The sequence below is a fragment of the Pseudophryne corroboree genome, chromosome 9 (assembly GCF_028390025.1).
Source record: "Pseudophryne corroboree isolate aPseCor3 chromosome 9, aPseCor3.hap2, whole genome shotgun sequence".
Taxonomy (NCBI): domain Eukaryota; kingdom Metazoa; phylum Chordata; class Amphibia; order Anura; family Myobatrachidae; genus Pseudophryne; species Pseudophryne corroboree.
Window position 1 is genome coordinate 259,496,470 of NC_086452.1, and position 21,633 is coordinate 259,518,102.

The 21,633-nt window shown below is 47.8% G+C and overlaps 1 long non-coding RNA gene across 1 annotated transcript in view; it reads right to left on the minus strand.

The window, feature by feature from the left end:
* LOC134957972 (uncharacterized) overlaps nt 1-21,633 on the minus strand; it is a 216,487-nt gene that overhangs the window by 192,681 nt on the left and 2,173 nt on the right. The gene's annotated exons all lie outside the window — the stretch shown is intronic.

The window sequence follows — 21,633 nt, forward strand, 5'->3', positions numbered from 1 at the left end:
TGGCCTCGTCTGGAAAGACTACCTTACACCCCAGTTTTTGACCCTGCACAAACAGATCACAGCCACCACAGGAAAAAAAATATTCTAACATATTAAGCCCCACACAGTAATGCCCCCTGACCCATATTATGCCACACATGCCCATGATACATTATATCCCCGTGTTACACATTACGGCAGGCAAGAGTCCCCGATTTACACATTACGGCAGGCAGTACGTGTCCCCGTTTTACACATAACGGCAGGCAAGTGTCCCCGTTTTACACATTACGGCAGGTAAGTGTCCCCGTTTTACACATTACGGCAGGCACGTGTCCCCGTTTTACACATTACGGCAGACACGTGTCCCCGTTTTACACATTACGGCAGGTACGTGTCCCCGTTTACACATTATGGCAGGCAAGTGTCCCCGTTTTACACATTACGGCAGGCACGTGTCCCCGTTTTACACATTATGGCAGGCACGTGTCCCCGTTTTACACATTACGGCAGGCAAGTGTCCCCGTATTGCACATTACGGTAGGCAAGTGTCCCCGTTTTACACATTACGGCAGGCACGTGTCCCCGTTTTTGCACATTACGGCAGGCACGTGTCCCCGTTTTACACATTACGGAAGGCAAGTGTCCCCGTTTTACACATTATGGCAGGCAAGTGTCCCCGTTTTACACATTACGGCAGGTACGTGTCCCCGTTTTACACATTACGGCAGGCAAGTGTCCCCGTTTTACAGAATACGGCAGTGACGTGTCCCCGTTTTACACATTACGGCAGGCACGTGTCCCCCGTTTTACACATTACGGCAGGCAAGTGTCCCCATTTTGCACATTACGGCAGGCAAATGTCCCCGTTTTACACATTACGGTAGGCAAGTGTCCCCGTTTTACACATTACGGCAGGCACGTGTCCCCGTTTTACACATTACGGCAGGCAAGTGTCCCCGTTTTACACATGACAGCAGGCAAGTGTCCCCGTTTTACACATTACGGCATGCAAGTGTCCTCGTTTTACACATGACAGCAGGCAAGTGTCCCTGTTTTACACATTACGGCATGCAAGTGTCCCCGTTTTACACATTATGGCAGGTAAGTGTCCCCAGTCAGAGTCCCCAGAAAGAAAGAAAAGAAAGAGTTATACTTACGTTTGCAGTGGTCCTCCCGCTTCCCGCTCTTTGGCCCACCTCTCCCTCCTCCTAGCTTGCTGGCAGGCTTCCCGGGCAGCTCCCCCTCCTCCCCATCAGTACTCCGCATCGGGGGCTGAGGTTAGTGTACTGACACATTTGCGTCATGACATCACAACGCAAACGCATCATTGCACAAAACTCCGCACCCCGAACGGAGTAGTAATGACGGGGAGGAGTGGGAGCAGCAAACTGAGCCACCTAGAGCCAAGGCGGGCGCCCCGTGTGAATGCACGCCTCGCCCGCCGCAAGAAACGGCTCTGGGTGACATTGAAATTGCAGGATCCCAACCATGACATGCACTACCCCACCAACCCCACCCTGGAAAATGAAGACACGCATTGCCCCCCCCTTCCCCCCCCCAAAAAAAAAAATACAAAAATATTTGCTGGCTCCTATCTAAAGCCTACATTTCCCTACACCCCTCCCCCCCCCCCAAGAAACAAATCCATCCTGAGAGGCTGCTGGCTGCAGAATACTCACTGCGCGGTTGGTGAAATCTGCTGCAGTGCTGCCTGTCTGGTCCCGGTCCTCCTCCCCTAACACCACCACAGCCCACGGGCCGCACGCACTTTTAGAAAAGCCGCCTCCAGCTCCAGTGACGACTCCGCTCCGTCAGCCGCCCTGCCCTGGCGCCTGAGTGACGCACTTGTCACTTCAAAAAGAACGCCCACCTGCTCCTCCGCGGCGTTTACATTTTATAAAGTTAAACCCCCGACGTGTGACGTCATGACGACACGACGCAATTGCGTCAGAATGCATAACTCCGCCCTGCGAGCTCAGTAAAATGGAGGGGCGGGGGGAGACAGGAGATTGAAGGCAGCAGCTGCCAGCAGGAGCAGCGGCGGGCGCCCCATGCAAATGCACGTCGCGCACGCCTGTAGAAACGGCCCTGTATAACATATACGTTAGAATCGCTTTTTCTCACCTACCTCAACTCACAGCACGTCACTGGACTGTATGTGCTGTGAGGAGATGTTATTGGGATCCTGGCATCTGGGTTTCCAGCAGGCAAAATACTGACAGTGGCATCCCGACGCTCAGGACCTAACCCTAACCATCCTTTGCAGCAGCCTAACCCTCCCCGGTGGTGCCTAACCCTAAAACTCCCACCCTGCAGCCTAAACCTAACCTCCCCCCTCCCCCAAAGGCTTACCAGTGCAGTTGGGATACAGGCATCCAGTGGCGCACGCAGGGGGGGTTTCCGAGTACCTGGAAACCCCCCCTGATGAGCCGAATTTTCTATTTTTGAGACAGAGACACAGCTGTCCCCGTCTCAGCCAAAAGCCACGATCGCGACCATGGACCTGCTGCCTCAACGGAGAGATACTGCACTGTATGTACAGTAGCTCTCTTCTTACAGAATGCCCGGCGGGGAGCTGCTGGCTGCACATGCTCAGCCACAGCAGCTCCCTCCTTCCTCACGCTGCTGTCCATCTGCGCCCAGCCCCTGGTGGGGAAAACAATGTGTGTATATATATATATATATATATATGTACGTATGTGTGCTTATGTATGTATGTATGTATGCATGTGTGTGTTAGTGTATATATGTATGAATACATATACATATATTTGTGTGTGTATATATATATATATATATATATATAAAGAGGAACAGGTAAGGCACTCCATGTAACCAAGTACACCGCCGGTGCCTACGTAAAATCAAGTAGATATATCCAAGCAAGGACGTGGCACTCGTGCATAACAGAATCACATACTCATATGTAATTTGTAACGTTTCAGTGGACTCACCACTGTCGTCTGACGACAGTGGTGAGTCCACTGAAACGTTACAAATTACATATGAGTATGTGATTCTGTTATGCACGAGTGCCACGTCCTTGCTTGGATATATATATATATATATATATACATACAGTGCTTAAAGTGGTCCTTCAGAGGTGGTGGAACTCACCCCCCACCCCACTGCGCCCATGTAACAAAGGTATTGCGCACTCTGCAAAAATGGGCGTGGTCTCAAAGAAAATAAGAATTTACTCACCGGTAATTCTATTTCTCGTAGTCCGTAGTGGATGCTGGGTACTCCGTAAGGACCATGGGGAATAGACGGGCTCCGCAGGAGATTGGGCACTCTAAGAAAGAATTAGGACTACTGGTGTGCACTGGCTCCTCCCTCTATGCCCCTCCTCCAGACCTCAGTTAGGGAAACTGTGCCCGGAAGAGCAGACACAATAAGGAAAGGATTTGGAATCCCGGGTAAGACTCATACCAGCCACACCAATCACACCGTACAACTCGTGATACTATACCCAGTTAACAGTATGAATAACAACTGAGCCTCACGAACAGATGGCTCATAACAATAACCCTTTAGTTAGGCAATAACTATATACAAGTATTGCAGACAATCCGCACTTGGGATGGGCGCCCAGCATCCACTACGGACTACGAGAAATAGAATTACCGGTGAGTAAATTCTTATTTTCTCTGACGTCCTAGTGGATGCTGGGAACTCCGTAAGGACCATGGGGATTATACCAAAGCTCCCAAACGGGCGGGAGAGTGCGGATGACTCTGCAGCACCGAATGAGCAAACTCAAGGTCCTCCTCAGCCAGGGTATCAAACTTGTAGAATTTTGCAAAAGTGTTTGAACCCGACCAAGTAGCAGCTCGGCAAAGTTGTAAAGCCGAGACCCCTCGGGCAGCCGCCCAAGAAGAGCCCACCTTCCTCGTGGAATGGGCTTTGACTGATTTAGGATGCGGCAGTCCAGCCGCAGAATGTGCAAGTTGAGCAGATCCAGCGAGCAATAGTCTGCTTAGAAGCAGGAGCACCCAACTTGTTGGGTGCATGCAAGATAAACAGCGAGTCAGTCTTTCTGACTCCCGCCGTCCTGGAAACATAGATTTTCAGGGCCCGGACTACGTCCAGCATTTTGGAAGCCTCCAAGTCCCGAGTAGCCGCAGGCACCACAATAGGTTGGTTCAAATGAAACGCTGATACCACCTTAGGGAGGAATTGGGGACGCGTCCTCAATTCTGCTCTGTCCATATGGAAGATCAGATAGGGGCTTTTACAGGACAAAGCCGCCAATTCTTACACCCGCCTAGCCGAAGCCAAGGCCAAAAGCATGACCACTTTCCACGTGAGATATTTTAATTCCACGGTCTGAAGTGGCTCAAACCAATGTGATTTTAGGAAATCCAACACAACGTTGTGATCCCAAGGTGCCACTGGGGGCACAAAAGGGGGCTGAATATGCAGCACTCCCTTAACAAACGTCTGAACTTCAGGCAGTGAAGCCAGTTCTTTTTGAAAGAAAATAGACAGGGCCGAAATCTGGACTTTAATGGAACCCAATTTTAGGCCCATAGTCACTCCTGACTGTAGGAAGTGCAGAAATCGACCCAGCTGAAATTCTTCTGTGGGGGCCTTCATAGCCTCACACCAAGCAACATATTTTCGCCATATGCGGTGATAATGCTTTGCTGTCACATCTTTCCTAGCTTTTATCAGCGTAGGAATGACTTCAACCGGAATGCCCTTTTCCATCAGGATCCGACGTTCAACCGCCATGCCGTCAAACGCAGCCGCGGTAAGTCTTGGAACAGACAGGGCCCCTGCTGTAGCAGGTCCTGTCTGAGAGGCAGAGGCCAAGGGTCCTCTGAGATTATTTCTTGCAGTTCCGGGTACCAAGTCCTTCTTGGCCAATCCGGAACAATGAGTATAGTTCTTACTCCTCTCTTTCTTATTATCCTCAGCACCTTTGGTATGAGAGGAAGAGGAGGGAACACATAAACCGACTGGTACACCCACGGTGTCACTAGAGCGTCCACAGCTATCGCCTGAGGGTCCCTTGACCTGGCGCAATATCTTTTTAGCTTTTTGTTGAGGCGGGACGCCATCATGTCCACCTGTGGCCTTTCCCAACGGTTTACAATCAGTGTGAAGACTTCTGGATGAAGTCCCCACTCTCCCGGGTGGAGGTCGTGCCTGCTGAGGAAGTCTGCTTCCCAGTTGTCCACTCCCGGAATGAACACTGCTGACAGTGCTATCACATGATTTTCTGCCCATCGGAGAATCCTTGTGGCTTCTGCTATCGCCATCCTGCTTGTGCCGCCCTGTCGGTTTACATGGGCGACCGCCGTGATGTTGTCTGACTGAATCAGCACCGGCTGGTTTTGAAGCAGGGGTCTTGCCTGACTTAGGGCATGGTAAATGGCCCTTAGTTCCAGAATATTTATGTGTAGGGAAGCCACCTGACTCGAACATTGTCCTTGGAAGTTTCTTTCCTGAGTGACTGCCCCCCAACCTCGGAGGCTTGCATCCGTGGTCACCAGGACCCAGTCCTGTATGCCGAATCTGCGGCCCTCTAGAAGATGAGCACTCTGCAGCCACCACAGCAGAGACACCCTGGCCCTCGGGGACAGGGTGATCAGCCGATGCATCTGAAGATGCGATCCGGACCACTTGTCTAACAGATCCCACTGAAAGATCCGTGCATGGAACCTGCCGAATGGAATTGCCTCGTAAGAAGCTACCATCTTTCCCAGGACTCGCGTGCAGTGATGCACCGACACCTGTTTTGGTTTCAGGAGGTCTCTGACCAGAGATGACAACTCCTTGGCCTTCTCCTCCGGGAGAAACACCTTCCTCTGTTCTGTGTCCAGAATCATACCCAGGAACAGCAGACGCGTCGTAGGAACCAGCTGCGACTTTGGAATATTCAGAATCCAGCCGTGCTGTTGAAGCACTTACTGAGATAGTGCTACTCCAACCAACAACTGTTCCCTGGACCTCGCCTTTATAAGGAGATCGTCCAAGTATGAGATAATTATAACTCCCTTCTTTCGAAGGAGTATCATCATTTCGGCCATTACCTTGGTAAATACCCTCGGTGCCGTGGACAGACCAAACGGCAACGTCTGGAATTGGTAATGGCAGTCTTGTACCACAAAACGGAGGTACACCTGGTGAGGTGGGTAAATGGGGACATGCAGGTACGCATCCTTGATGTCCAGTGATACCATGTAATGCCCTTCTTCCAGGCTTGCAATAACCGCCCTGAGCGATTCCATTTTGAACTTGAACCTTCTTATATAAGTGTTCAAGGATTTTAAATTTAGAATGGGTCTCACCGAACCGTCTGGTTTCGGTACCACAAACATTATGGAATAGTAACCCCGTCCCTGTTGAAGGAGGGGAACTTTTATTATCACCTGCTGGAGGAACAGCTTGTGAATTGCCGCCAGCACTACCTCCTGTCGTGTAGCTGGCAAGGCTGATTTGAGGTAACGGCGAGGGGGAGACGTTTCGAATTCCAGCTTGTATCCCTGAGATACCACTTGTAGAACCCAGGGATCCACTTGTGAGCGAACCCACCGGTCGCTGAAGTTCCGGAGACGGGCCCCCACCGCACCTGGCTCCACCAGTGGAGCCCCAGCGTCATGCGTTGGATTTAGTGGAAGCAGGGGAGGATTTCTGTTCTTGGGAACTGGCTGTATGGTGCAGCTTTTTCCCTCTACCCCTGCCTCTGGGCAGAAAGGACGCGCCTTTAACCCGCTTGCCTTTCTGGGGCCGAAAGGACTGTACCTGATAATACGGTGCTTTCTTTGGCTGTGAGGGAACCTGGGGTAAAAATGTCGACTTCCCAGCTGTCGCTGTGGAAACGAGGTCCGAGAGACCATCCCCAAACAATTCCTCACCCTTGTAAGGCAAAACCTCCATGTGCCTTTTAGAATCCGCATCACCTGTCCACTGCCGAGTCCATAATACTCTCCTGGCAGAAATGGACATTGCATTTATTCTAGATGCCAGCCGGCAAATATGCCTCTGTGCATCTCTAATGTATAAGACTACGTCTTTAATATGCTCTATGGTTAGCAATATAGTGTCCCTGTCAAGGGAATCAATATTATCAGACAGGGAATCAGACCACGCTGCTGCAGCACTGCACATCCATGCTGAAGCAATAGCAGGTCTCAGTATAGTACCTGAGTGTGTATATACAGACTTCAGGATAGCCTCCTGCTTTCTATCTGCAGGCTCCTTTAAGGCGGCCGTATCCTGAGACGGTAGTGCCACCTTTTTTGACAAGCGTGTGAGCGCTTTATCCACCCTCGGGGATGTCTCCCAACGTACCCTGTCCTCTGGCGGGAAAGGGTACGCCATTAGTAACTTTTTAGAAATCACTAATTTTTTATCAGGGGATGCCCACGCTTCTTCACACACTTCATTTAACTCATCTGAAGGGGGAAAAACCACTGGTTGCTTTTTCTCCCCAAACATAATACCCTTTTTAGTGGTACCTGGGTTAATGTCAGAAATGTGCAACACATTTTTCATTGCCGTAATCATGCAACGGATAGCCTTAGTGGAATGTACATTAGTCTCGTCTTCGTTGACACTGGAGTCAGACTTCGTGTCGACATCTGTGTCTGCCATCTGAGGTAGCGGGCGTTTTTGAGCCCCTGATGGCCTTTGAGACGCCTGGGCAGGTACTGGCTGAGAAGCCGGCTGTCCCACAGCTGTTATGTCATCAAACCTTTTATGTAAGGAGTTGACACTGTCGGTTAATACCTTCCACATATCCATCCACTCTGGTGTCGACCCAGCAGGGGGTGACATCACATTTATCGGCACCTGCTCCGCCTCCACATAAGCCTCCTCATCAAACATGTTGACACAGCCGTACCGACACACCGCACACACACAGGGAATGCTCTGACTGAGGACAGGACCCCACAAAGTCCTTTGGGGAGACAGAGAGAGTATGCCAGCACACACCACAGCGCTATATAACACAGGGATTTACACTACACAAAGTGATTTTCCCTATAGCAGCTATAATACACAGTATTGCGCCTAAATTTAGTGCCCCCCCCCCCCCCTCTCTTTTTTACCCTATTGAGCCTGGAAACTGCAGGGGAGAGCCTGGGGAGCTGTCTTCCAGCGAAACTGTGAAGAGAAAATGGCGCCAGTGTGCTGAGGGAGATAGCCCCGCCCCTTTCATGGTGGACTTCTCCCGCTCTTTTATTTATATTATGGCAGGGGATTTTTACACATATATAGTTTATTAGACTATATTATGTGTTTTTTGCCATTTTTAAGGTAATCTAATTGCAGCCCAGGGCGCCCCCCCCCCCCAGCGCCCTGCACCCATCAGTGACCGGAGTATGTGGTGTGCATGGGGAGCAATGGCGCACAGCTGCAGTGCTGTGCGCTACCTTAATGAAGACCGGAGTCTTCAGCCGCCGATTTTCTCCTCGGATTCTTCCGTCTTCTGGCTCTGCAATGGGGATGGCGGCGCGGCTCCGGGACCGGACGACCGAGGCTGGGCCTGTGTTCGATCCCTCTGGAGCTAATGGTGTCCAGTAGCCTAGAAGCACAAGCTAGCTGCAAGCAAGTCGGTTTGCTTCTCTCCCCTAAGTCCCTCGTAGCAGTGAGTCTGTTGCCAGCAGATCTCACTGAAAATAAAAAACCTAATAAATACTTTCTTTACTAAGAGCTCAGGAGAGCCCCTAGTGTGCAACCAGCTCGAGCCGGGCACAGATTCTAACTGAGGTCTGGTGGAGGGGCATAGAGGGAGGAGCCAGTGCACACCAGTAGTCCTAATTCTTTTTTAGAGTGCCCAGTCTCCTGCGGAGCCCGTCTATTCCCCATGGTCCTTACGGAGTTCCCAGCATCCACTAGGACGTCAGAGAAAGGGGCGTGGTCACAGAATAGTAATAATGCCCACAGTAGTAGCACCCCATAATACACATAATGCCCACCGCAGTAGCGCTTCTTATACAATGCCCACAGTAGTAGTGCTCCTTATGCAATGTCCACTGTACTGCTAGTGCCCACAGTGGTAGTGCCCCTTATATAGACTAGTGATGAGCGGGTTCGGTTCCTCTGAATCCGAACCCGCCCGAACTTCAGTTTTTTCTTCACGGGTCCGAGCGACTCGGATCTTCCCGCCTTGCTCGGTTAACCCGAGCGCGCCCGAACGTCATCATCCCGCTGTCGGATTCTCGCGAGACTCGGATTCTATATAAGGAGCCGCGCGTCGCCGCCATTTTCACACGTGCATTGAGAGTCATAGGGAGAGGACGTGGCTGGCGTCCTCTCCGTTTAGAGAAGAGAGAGACACAGTAGAGACGAGAGAGACACAGTATTTTGGGGAGCATTATTACTATTAGGAGGAGTACTACTATACTACTATACTACTTGCTGAAGTGATATAGATTAGATAGTGTGACTGTGTATTGTATTAATTATCTGACTTGTGGGGGAGACACTGACAGTGGGGAGCAGTTAGAGTCTGAGAGCAGGACTCAGGAGTACATATAACGTACAGTGCACACTTTTGCTGCCAGAGTCAGTGCCACACTGCCATTGTTGTGACCACACTGACCACCAGTATAATAATATATTTTGTGATTGTCTGCTTAGGACTCGGAGTACTAGTTGCAAGTTGCAACGTGACCTGACCACCAGTTTAATAATCAATCACCACCAGTTTAATATATATATATATATATATATTAAACTGGTGGTGATTGATTATTAAACTGGTGGTCAGGTCACGTTGCAACTTGCAACTAGTACTCCGAGTCCTAAGCAGACAATCACAAAATATATTATTATACTGGTGGTCAGTGTGGTCACAACAATGGCAGTGTGGCACTGACTCTGGCAGCAAAAGTGTGCACTGTACGTTATATGTACTCCTGAGTCCTGCTCTCAGACTCTAACTGCTCCCCACTGTCAGTGTCTCCCCCACAAGTCAGATAATTAATACAATACACAGTCACACTATCTAATCTATATCACTTCAGCAAGTAGTATAGTAGTATAGTATATATATAATAATATATATATATATATATATATATATATATAATATTGTATACCACCTACCCGTGGTTTTTTTTTTTTTCATTCTTCTTTATACATACTACTATAGTAGCTTACTGTAGCAGTCTGCGGTGCTGCTGACCTGACAGTGTCCAGCAGGTCCGTCATCAGTCATTACATAATAAATATATATAGTACCTGTCCGGCTGCAGTACTAGTGATATTATATTGATTTCATCTCATTATCAATAATTTATCATCCAGTCTAGACTCTATATTAGCAGCAGACACAGTACGTTAGTCCACGGCTGTAGCTACCTCTGTGTCGGCACTCGGCAGTCCATCCATAATTGTATACCACCTACCCGTGTTTTTTTTTTTTCTTTCTTCTTTGTACATACTACTATAGTATAGTAGCTTACTGTAGCAGTCTGCGGTGCTGCTGAGCTGACAGTGTCCAGCAGGTCCGTCATCAGTCATCATTACCTAATAAATATATTATCTACCTGTCCGGCTGCAGTACTAGTGATATTATATATACATACATATATATATTGATTTCATCTCATTATCAATCATCCAGTCTATATTAGCAGCAGACACAGTACGTTAGTCCACGGCTGTAGCTACCTCTGTGTCGGCACTCGGCAGTCCATCCATAATTGTATACCACCTACCCGTGGTTTTTTTTTTTCTTTCTTCTTTGTACATACTACTATAGTATAGTAGCTTACTGTAGCAGTCTGCGGTGCTGCTGAGCTGACAGTGTCCAGCAGGTCCGTCATCAGTCATCATTACCTAATAAATATATTATCTACCTGTCCGGCTGCAGTACTAGTGATATTATATATACATACATATATATATTGATTTCATCTCATTATCAATCATCCAGTCTATATTAGCAGCAGACACAGTACGTTAGTCCACGGCTGTAGCTACCTCTGTGTCGGCACTCGGCAGTCCATCCATAATTGTATACCACCTACCCGTGGTTTTTTTTTTCTTTCTTCTTTGTACATACTACTATAGTATAGTAGCTTACTGTAGCAGTCTGCGGTGCTGCTGAGCTGACAGTGTCCAGCAGGTCCGTCATCAGTCATCATTACCTAATAAATATATTATCTACCTGTCCGGCTGCAGTACTAGTGATATTATATATACATACATATATATATTGATTTCATCTCATTATCAATCATCCAGTCTATATTAGCAGCAGACACAGTACGTTAGTCCACGGCTGTAGCTACCTCTGTGTCGGCACTCGGCAGTCCATCCATAATTGTATACCACCTACCCGTGGTTTTTTTTTTTCTTTCTTCTTTGTACATACTACTATAGTATAGTAGCTTACTGTAGCAGTCTGCGGTGCTGCTGAGCTGACAGTGTCCAGCAGGTCCGTCATCAGTCATCATTACCTAATAAATATATTATCTACCTGTCCGGCTGCAGTACTAGTGATATTATATATACATACATATATATATTGATTTCATCTCATTATCAATCATCCAGTCTATATTAGCAGCAGACACAGTACGTTAGTCCACGGCTGTAGCTACCTCTGTGTCGGCACTCGGCAGTCCATCCATAATTGTATACCACCTACCCGTGGTTTTTTTTTTCTTTCTTCTTTGTACATACTACTATAGTATAGTAGCTTACTGTAGCAGTCTGCGGTGCTGCTGAGCTGACAGTGTCCAGCAGGTCCGTCATCAGTCATCATTACCTAATAAATATATTATCTACCTGTCCGGCTGCAGTACTAGTGATATTATATATACATACATATATATATTGATTTCATCTCATTATCATCCAGTCTATATTAGCAGCAGACACAGTACGGTAGTCCACGGCTGTAGCTACCTCTGTGTCGGCACTCGGCAGTCCATCCATAATTGTATACCACCTACCCGTGTTTTTTTTTTTTCTTTCTTCTTTGTACATACTACTATAGTATAGTAGCTTACTGTAGCAGTCTGCGGTGCTGCTGAGCTGACAGTGTCCAGCAGGTCCGTCATCAGTCATCATTACCTAATAAATATATTATCTACCTGTCCGGCTGCAGTACTAGTGATATTATATATACATACATATATATATTGATTTCATCTCATTATCATCCAGTCTATATTAGCAGCAGACACAGTACGGTAGTCCACGGCTGTAGCTACCTCTGTGTCGGCACTCGGCAGTCCATCCATAATTGTATACCACCTACCCGTGGTTTTTTTTTTTCTTTCTTCTTTGTACATACTACTATAGTATAGTAGCTTACTGTAGCAGTCTGCGGTGCTGCTGAGCTGACAGTGTCCAGCAGGTCCATCATCAGTCATCATTACCTAATAAATATATTATCTACCTGTCCGGCTGCAGTACTAGTGATATTATATATACATACATATATATATTGATTTCATCTCATTATCATCCAGTCTATATTAGCAGCAGACACAGTACGGTAGTCCATGGCTGTAGCTACCTCTGTGTCGGCACTCGGCAGTCCATCCATAAGTATACTAGTATCCATCCATCTCCATTGTTTACCTGAGGTGCCTTTTAGTTGTGCCTATTAAAATATGGAGAACAAAAATGTTGAGGTTCCAAAATTAGGGAAAGATCAAGATCCACTTCCACCTCGTGCTGAAGCTGCTGCCACTAGTCATGGCCGAGACGATGAAATGCCAGCAACGTCGTCTGCCAAGGCCGATGCCCAATGTCATAGTACAGAGCATGTCAAATCCAAAACACCAAATATCAGTAAAAAAAGGACTCCAAAACCTAAAATAAAATTGTCGGAGGAGAAGCGTAAACTTGCCAATATGCCATTTACCACACGGAGTGGCAAGGAACGGCTGAGGCCCTGGCCTATGTTCATGGCTGGTGGTTCAGCTTCACATGAGGATGGAAGCACTCAGCCTCTCGCTAGAAAACTGAAAAGACTCAAGCTGGCAAAAGCACCGCAAAGAACTGTGCGTTCTTCGAAATCCCAAATCCACAAGGAGAGTCCAATTGTGTCGGTTGCGATGCCTGACCTTCCCAACACTGGACGTGAAGAGCATGCGCCTTCCACCATTTGCACGCCCCCTGCAAGTGCTGGAAGGAGCACCCGCAGTCCAGTTCCTGATAGTCAGATTGAAGATGTCAGTGTTGAAGTACACCAGGATGAGGAGGATATGGGTGTTGCTGGCGCTGGGGAGGAAATTGACCAGGAGGATTCTGATGGTGAGGTGGTTTGTTTAAGTCAGGCACCCGGGGAGACACCTGTTGTCCGTGGGAGGAATATGGCCGTTGACATGCCTGGTGAAAATACCAAAAAAATCAGCTCTTCAGTGTGGAGGTATTTCAACAGAAATGCGGACAACAGGTGTCAAGCCGTGTGTTGCCTTTGTCAAGCTGTAATAAGTAGGGGTAAGGACGTTAACCACCTCGGAACATCCTCCCTTATACGTCACCTGCAGCGCATTCATAATAAGTCAGTGACAAGTTCAAAAACTTTGGGTGACAGCGGAAGCAGTCCACTGACCAGTAAATCCCTTCCTCTTGTAACCAAGCTCACGCAAACCACCCCACCAACTCCCTCAGTGTCAATTTCCTCCTTCCCCAGGAATGCCAATAGTCCTGCAGGCCATGTCACTGGCAATTCTGACGAGTCCTCTCCTGCCTGGGATTCCTCCGATGCATCCTTGCGTGTAACGCCTACTGCTGCTGGCGCTGCTGTTGTTGCTGCTGGGAGTCGATGGTCATCCCAGAGGGGAAGTCGGAAGACCACTTGTACTACTTCCAGTAAGCAATTGACTGTCCAACAGTCCTTTGCGAGGAAGATGAAATATCACAGCAGTCATCCTGCTGCAAAGCGGATAACTGAGGCCTTGACAACTATGTTGGTGTTAGACGTGCGTCCGGTATCCGCCGTTAGTTCACAGGGAACTAGACAATTTCTTGAGGTAGTGTGCCCCCGTTACCAAATACCATCTAGGTTCCACTTCTCTAGGCAGGCGATACCGAAAATGTACACAGACCTCAGAAAAAGACTCACCAGTGTCCTAAAAAATGCAGCTGTACCCAATGTCCACTTAACCACGGACATGTGGACAAGTGGAGCAGGGCAGGGTCAGGACTATATGACTGTGACAGCCCACTGGGTAGATGTATGGACTCCCGCCGCAAGAACAGCAGCGGCGGCATTAGTAGCAGCATCTCGCAAACGCCAACTCTTTCCTAGGCAGGCTACGCTTTGTATCACCGCTTTCCAGAATACGCACACAGCTGAAAACCTCTTACGGCAACTGAGGAAGATCATCGCGGAATGGCTTACCCCAATTGGACTCTCCTGTGGATTTGTGGCATCGGACAACGCCAGCAATATTGTGTGTGCATTAAATATGGGCAAATTCCAGCACGTCCCATGTTTTGCACATACCTTGAATTTGGTGGTGCAGAATTTTTAAAAAAACGACAGGGGCGTGCAAGAGATGCTGTCGGTGGCCAGAAGAATTGCGGGACACTTTCGGCGTACAGGCACCACGTACAGAAGACTGGAGCACCACCAAAAACTACTGAACCTGCCCTGCCATCATCTGAAGCAAGAAGTGGTAACGAGGTGGAATTCAACCCTCTATATGCTTCAGAGGTTGGAGGAGCAGCAAAAGGCCATTCAAGCCTATACAATTGAGCACGATATAGGAGGTGGAATGCACCTGTCTCAAGTGCAGTGGAGAATGATTTCAACGTTGTGCAAGGTTCTGATGCCCTTTGAACTTGCCACACGTGAAGTCAGTTCAGACACTGCCAGCCTGAGTCAGGTCATTCCCCTCATCAGGCTTTTGCAGAAGAAGCTGGAGACATTGAAGGAGGAGCTAACACGGAGCGATTCCGCTAGGCATGTGGGACTTGTGGATGGAGCCCTTAATTCGCTTAACAAGGATTCACGGGTGGTCAATCTGTTGAAATCAGAGCACTACATTTTGGCCACCGTGCTCGATCCTAGATTTAAAGCCTACCTCGGATCTCTCTTTCCGGCAGACACAAGTCTGCTGGGGTTGAAAGACCTGCTGGTGAGAAAATTGTCAAGTCAAGCGGAACGCGACCTGTCAACATCTCCTCCTTCACATTCTCCCGCAACTGGGGGTGCGAGGAAAAGGCTCAGAATTCCGAGCCCACCCGCTGGCGGTGATGCAGGGCAGTCTGGAGCGACTGCTGATGCTGACATCTGGTCCGGACTGAAGGACCTGACAACGATTACGGACATGTCGTCTACTGTCACTGCATATGATTCTCTCACCATTGAAAGAATGGTGGAGGATTATATGAGTGACCGCATCCAAGTAGGCACGTCACACAGTCCGTACTTATACTGGCAGGAAAAAGAGGCAATTTGGAGGCCCTTGCACAAACTGGCTTTATTCTACCTAAGTTGCCCTCCCACAAGTGTGTACTCCGAAAGAGTGTTTAGTGCCGCCGCTCACCTTGTCAGCAATCGGCGTACGAGGTTACATCCAGAAAATGTGGAGAAGATGATGTTCATTAAAATGAATTATAATCAATTCCTCCGTGGAGACATTGACCAGCAGCAATTGCCTCCACAAAGTACACAGGGAGCTGAGATGGTGGATTCCAGTGGGGACGAATTGATAATCTGTGAGGAGGGGGATGTACACGGTGATATATCGGAGGATGATGATGAGGTGGACATCTTGCCTCTGTAGAGCCAGTTTGTGCAAGGAGAGATTAATTGCTTCTTTTTTGGTGGGGGTCCAAACCAACCCGTCATTTCAGTCACAGTCGTGTGGCAGACCCTGTCACTGAAATGATGGGTTGGTTAAAGTGTGCATGTCCTGTTTATACAACATAAGGGTGGGTGGGAGGGCCCAAGGACAATTCCATCTTGCACCTCTTTTTTCTTTAATTTTTCTTTGCGTCATGTGCTGTTTGTGGAATGTTTTTTGGAAGGGCCATCCTGCGTGACACTGCAGTGCCACTCCTAGATGGGCCCGGTGTTTGTGTCGGCCACTAGGGTCGCTTATCTTACTCACACAGCTACCTCATTGCGCCTCTTTTTTTCTTTGCGTCATGTGCTGTTTGGGGAGGGTTTTTTGGAAGGGACATCCTGCGTGACACTGCAGTGCCACTCCTAGATGGGCCCGGTGTTTGTGTCGGCCACTAGGGTCGCTTATCTTACTCACACAGCTACCTCATTGCGCCTCTTTTTTTCTTTGCGTCATGTGCTGTTTGGGGAGGGTTTTTTGGAAGGGACATCCTGCGTGACACTACAGTGCCACTCCTAGATGGGCCCGGTGTTTGTGTCGGCCACTAGGGTCGCTTAGCTTAGTCATCCAGCGACCTAGGTGCAAATTTTAGGACTAAAAATAATATTGTGAGGTGTGAGGTATTCAGAATAGACTGAAAATGAGTGTAAATTATGGTTTTTGAGGTTAATAATACTTTGGGATCAAAATGACCCCCAAATTCTATGATTTAAGCTGTTTTTTAGGGTTTTTTGAAAAAAACACCCGAATCCAAAACACACCCGAATCCGACAAAAAAAATTCGGTGAGGTTTTGCCAAAACGCGGTCGAACCCAAAACACGGCCGCGGAACCGAACCCAAAACCAAAACACAAAACCCGAAAAATTTCCGGTGCACATCACTAATATAGACCCCATAATAGTGTTGCCCCTTATGCAATGCCCGCAATAGTAGTGCCCCTTATGTCCCCAGGAGTGATGCCCCTTATGAAGTGCCCTCTTTACAATGCCCTCATTAGAAGGGCCCCCAGTAGTAATGCCCTTAATGGTAATGCCCCTCTGTAGTATTGCCCCCAGTTGTAATGTTGCCTGTACTAATGCCCCCATTCGTTCAGCCCCATGTAGTTTAGCCCTAGTAGTTATGCCCCCAGTGGTAATGCCCCTGCAGTTATGACCCCAGTAGTTTACCCCACCCCCCTTTAGTTTAGCCTCCCAGTGTTAATGCCCCCAGTAGTTTAGCCTCAGTAGTTAACCTTCTTGTAGTTTAGCCGCCAGCAATAATGCCCCCTGTACTTTGCCCCCTTGTAGTTTAGCCCCAGTAGTAATGCCCCCAGTAGTTTAGCCCCTGTAGTTATGCCCCCAAGTAGTAATGCCCCTGTAGTTACGCCTCCAGTAGTAATTCCTCTGTAGTTATGCCCCCAGTAGTAATGCCCCTGTAGTTATGTCCCCAGTAGTAATGCCCTACTGTAGTTATGCCCCCAATAGTAATGCCCTCCTGTAGTTTGCTCCCCGTAGTAATGCCCTCCTGTAGTTTGCCCCCAGTAGTTAGCCCCTTTGTAGTTTGCCCCCAGAAGCTTGCCCCCTTGTAGTTAGCCCCCAGTAATAGTGTCCACCAGTAGATGCCCCCCAGTAGTAATGCCCTCCTGTAGTTTGCCCCCAGAAGCTTGCTCCCAGTAGCTTGCCCCCTTGTAGTTGGCCCCCAGTAATAATGTCCCCAGTAAATGATCCCCAGTAGTAATGCCCTCCTGTAGTTATGCCCCCAGTAGTAATGCCCTCCTATAGTTATGCCCCCAGTAGTAATGCTCTTCTGTAGTTTGCCCCCCAGTAGCTTGCCCCCAGTAGCTTGTCCCTTGTAGCTGGCTCCCAGTAATAATGTCCCCCAGCAGATGCCCCCCCAGTAGTAATGCCCTCCTGTAGTTTGCCCCCAGTAGTAATGCCCTCCTGTAGTTTGCCCCCAGTTGTTAGCCCCTTTGTAGTTTGCCCCCAGTAGCTTGCCCCCTTGTAGTTTGCCCCAGTAGCTTGCCCCCTTGTAGTTGGCCCCCAGTAATAATGTCCCCCAGTAGATGCCCCCAGTAGATGCCACCCAGTAGTTTGCCCCAGTAGTTCCCCCCAGTAGTTTGCCCCCTGTAGATGCCCCCCCAGTAGTTTGCCTCAGTAGATGCCCCCCGTAGATGCGCCGCTAAGGAAGAAAACACTCACAATACTTACCGAGCCCCGCTTCCAGACTGCTGCAGTCCTCTTTCGCCGCCCGCTCCTCGGCACTATGGGAGAGATGTCATGACGTCTCTCCCATAGCGCACAGTGACAGCGCCGGAAGCCGGAGCTCCTGCCTCCGGCAGCCGCTGGTAACGCAATCTATCCACACCAAACGCCGGCACTCGGTCCGCCCCACAGGGCTATCTTGCTCTGGTGCCCTCCACTAGGGTAAGCACCCCATACATGTACAGCAAAAAGATGAGGCGGCACTCAGAGACTGGAATATCAAAGTGACTTTAGTGCAAAAACTGCATCAGCAAATCAACGTTTCGGGGTATTTCACCCCTTCGTCAGGATAACAATACAGTGTGTGGACAAATATATTTATAGACACACTCACCCCCTGCGACCTCCCCCATGCCTGGCTCCCGCTGGCCGCGCCATTCCGGGCCCGTTCGTCCGCCCACCTGGAGTGACATGGTGACGTCTCGGGTCCCGTCCGTGTTACCCCGGTAACACTGTAACAACAAAAACAGTAACGTGTTTACAGAAACACCGCTGATAGTTTGCCAGAAGGTGTGAACTAACTATATAGTGTAAGAGGACATTAAATGTTGTCCATGTCTCCTACGGTACTAGAAACATAAGTATTAGCCATAGACCACATGCTTTAAAAAAACCGTGCTGACAAACTAAATAAAAAACTAAAAACATAAACAAATAGTGCAAAGCCATGAGCCCACTCTATAATATGGGGCTCTAAAAACAGTGTTCACATCAATGAACGACATAGCAACCCAAAGGCTGCTGTGTATAACAAAATCAGTATGTACAGATCCTCACACCTGCTGGACTTACAACGGTGTTGGTGTATACAGAAAAATATATATCCCACCATGTGACATAAAACCCCTTATTAAAAGAACAATCTTGTAATTTGGGCCCACAGGACCCCCACTAAAACCTTATGTTGCAGTGCCTTCCCAATCTACTCTACATACAACATGACAACATTAAAGCACATGTAAACTCTACACAGAAAGGGAAACTATACATTATTTCACTTAATACCCCCTAATTAATCCACAAAAAGGCTATCACCTACAGCGGCCTATCCCTCTCATGTGTCCCTACCCTAGAGGAAATTGTTGAGGCCCAATGATTCATTCAGCCCCTTGGGTCGGAGGGTATCCAATTTTCCTATACTACCGGTACATAGACGACTTATTGATGTTCTGGACGGGGAGTGAGCACACACTCCGTGACATCATTATGGAACAGAATAAGTCTTCCAGTCCCATTAAGTTGACTATGAACAGCAGCCATACACACATTGAGTTTTTGGACATCTCTATTAGCATCTGCAATGGTGAGATCATCACCAACCTATTCACTAAACCAACGGATAGGAACACCATCTTACGTTTCAGCAGTTTTCATCCCACTCCTTCCACTCATGGGCTACCCTATTCGCAGTTTTTACGGGTATGTAGAATTACCAGCCGAGCTGAGGATGTTGAGACACAATTGGATCTCATGGAGCACAAATTCTTACAAAGGGGATACCCTTTGCCCTTATTAAAATCAGCTTGTGCTAAAGCACTATCACAAGAAAGATCCAAGTTACTCACTAACGTGATTTCCCCAAAAAGCAAGGATCGGCTCCCGTGGGTCAATACATATGACACAAACAGCCGTCACACCAGCAGAAGGGCTAGGGCACTATGGCCCATTGTCACCTCTGACCCTGACCTGAGATTTTTAAAGCACACGAGGATCATGCCAAGCTACAGGAGGGGTAAAAACATCAAGGACCTAGTGGTCAAAACTGATCTCAGTAAATTTAAGAAAAAGGCCCCGCAACATTTCCTGAGCAGAGCCAATGGCTGCTATAAGTGCATTGGGTGCACAACTTGCAGCTACATGTCCACGAGTGATGTCATTGGACATCCACATTCAGCCAAGAAATTTACGATCAATTGGCCACTGTCTTGCCATTCGAAATTCGTCATTTATGTAATTATGTGTCCTAGCGGACTCTACTACATAGGCAAGACGGAATGCCAGTTTAAGGTAAGGATGGCGCAACACAGACAGGCCATTAGGGCTGCTATCAATACTGGGTCCAGTGACCAACCTGTGGCCCGCCATTTCCTTGACCTTAAGCATGGCATGGCAACCCTAAGATATCAGGTAATTGACCATGTACCGGAGTCCATCAGGGAGAAAAACAGGGCCCTTAAGCTGCTTCAATTAGAATCTAGATGGATCAATAGGTTGGATACCCTCTGACCCAAGGGGCTGAATGAATCATTGGGCCTCAACAATTTCCTCTAGGTTAGGGACACATGAGAGGGATAGGCCGCTGTAGGTGAAAGCCTTTTTGTGGATTAATTAGGGGGTATTAAGTGAAATAATGTACAGTTTCCCTTTCGTGTAGAGTTTACATGTGCTTTAATGTTGTCATGTTGTATGTAGAGTAGATTGGGAAGGCACTGCAACATAAGGTTTTAGTGGGGGTCCTGTGGCCCAAATTATAAGATTGTTCTTTTAATAAGGGGTTTTATGTCACATGGTGGGATATATATTTTTCTGTATACACCAACACCGTTGTAAGTCCAGCAGGTGTGAGGATCTGTATATACTGATTTTGTTATACACAGCAGCCTTTGGGTTGCTATGTCGTTCATTGATGTGAACACTGTTTTTAGAGACCCATATTATAGAGTGGGCTCATGGCTTTGCACTATTTGTTTATGTTTTTAGTTTTTTATTTAGTTTGTCTGCACGGTTTTTTTAAAGCATGTGGTCTATGGCTAACACTTATGTTTCTAGTACCGTAGGAGACATGGACAACATTGAATGTCCTCTTACACTATATAGTTAGTTCACACCTTCTGGCAAACTATCAGTGGTGTTTCTGTAAACACGTTACTGTTTTTGTTGTTACAGTGTTACCGGGGTAACGCGGACGGGACCCGAGACGTCACCATGTGATGCCACTTCCGGCGGAAGAGATCACTCCAGGTGGGCGGACGAACGGGCCCGGAATGGCGCGGCCAGCGGGAGCCAGGCATGGGGGAGGTCGCAGGGGGTGAGTGTGTCTATAAATATATTTGTCCACACACTGTATTGTTATCCTGACGAAGGGGTGAAATACCCCGAAACGTTGCTTTGCTGATGCAGTTTTTGCACTAAAGTCACTTTGATATTCCAGTCTCTGAGTGCCGCCTCATCTTTTTGCTGTATATATATATATATATATGTATATATACATACATATACATAGACACCCCCCTCACCCCTCACAGAAACCCCCCTCACTAAATTCAGCGTTTGCCCCTGGCATCAGCATTGTGAACAGTGTTAGGATTCCAGCGTCAGCATTCTGACTTCAGGGATTCCGAACGCCGTAATGATGCAAATCAAATCTTCATTGTGTACCCACCTCAATGAACACAGTGGACAGTACAGATTTACATTATAAACTTAGTAGCAAAAATGAAAGAAAAGGAACCTCTGGCGCTACTATATAGGATATAAATTGTTGATAGAGAAGTACAATAGTTTTATGTATATAAAATAATGTAATTTATTCTAAACTAAATATATAGTGTAGGTGAACAAAAGTAAAGAAAAGTACAAAGATTGTAGTTGGTGCTAAAAAAAATCTTGGTATTGTATGTAAAATACCTTATAC